The sequence below is a fragment of the Seriola lalandi genome, unplaced genomic scaffold (genome assembly GCF_002814215.2).
Source record: "Seriola lalandi dorsalis isolate HSWRI2012SDOR001 ecotype SW California unplaced genomic scaffold, Sedor1 jcf7180002054987, whole genome shotgun sequence".
Lineage (NCBI taxonomy): Eukaryota > Metazoa > Chordata > Actinopteri > Carangiformes > Carangidae > Seriola > Seriola lalandi.
In genome coordinates this window covers 14,572-15,335 of record NW_019525536.1, presented here as the reverse complement: position 1 = coordinate 15,335, position 764 = coordinate 14,572, and the positions used below count along the sequence as shown (strand labels likewise).

The following is a 764-nucleotide window of genomic DNA, read 5'->3' as shown; positions in this document are numbered from 1 at the left end:
ATGGGATTGGTGCTACAGCAGGACTCGTGTTTCACACTGTTGCATCTCCTCACTGATGGGAGCTCGTGACGTTTCCTGTTTCCTGGTGACGTCTGTGGCGTGATGACGTTGATCGACTTTGTAAAGTCAAGTGGTTCAAAAAAAACTAAACATTTCTGAGTTTTTCCTCACAAATTTGTCACTTTAATCTAAGAACATCACCCACAATGACCTTAACATGTTGTCATAGCAACCACATTTCAACCTCCAACATATTTACAAATACTGAATAATGTGGAAATTAGCTGCAATTCTCCATCACACCACATGATGGAGCTGATTGATCAGATTCATCACTATGGGTTCAGCTGATCTGAATGAGACAGAAAACAGTCCAGGAGGAGGAAGAGGAGCAGAAGGAGGAGGAAGGAGCAGGAGGAGGAGGATGAGGAAGAGCAGGAGGAGGAGGAGTAGCAGAAGGAGGAGGAGGAGGAGGAAGATGAGGAGGAGGAGTCTCAGTGTGTGTGCAGACACTGTGTAGAAGGACAGAGCAGAGACACTGATGTTGGTCTGTCTCAGGAAAATGATCAAATAAACTCAGGAACCGTCTGAAATTCACCAGAGCAGGAGATTTATTCTTGCAGCGAGGGAACAAGTTTCACACAAAGAGTTTGCAGTGCAAATGTTTAAAGAATACAAAGTTCACACAGGTTTTATATCCAGAACATGAGAGTGACCTCACATCCTGCTGATATGAGAGTCACTCAATAGAGACTTGGTTCATG

At 44.1% G+C, this 764-nt stretch overlaps 2 protein-coding genes across 10 annotated transcripts in view; both read right to left on the bottom strand.

Annotated features, from left to right (window-relative positions):
• Positions 1–764, bottom strand: part of LOC147817211 (protein NLRC3-like) — a gene marked incomplete at its 3' end in the record, with an annotated part of 15,909 nt that overhangs the window by 11,712 nt on the left and 3,433 nt on the right. The gene's annotated exons all lie outside the window — the stretch shown is intronic.
• Positions 1–764, bottom strand: part of LOC111647379 (protein NLRC3-like) — a 99,936-nt gene that overhangs the window by 98,026 nt on the left and 1,146 nt on the right. The gene's annotated exons all lie outside the window — the stretch shown is intronic.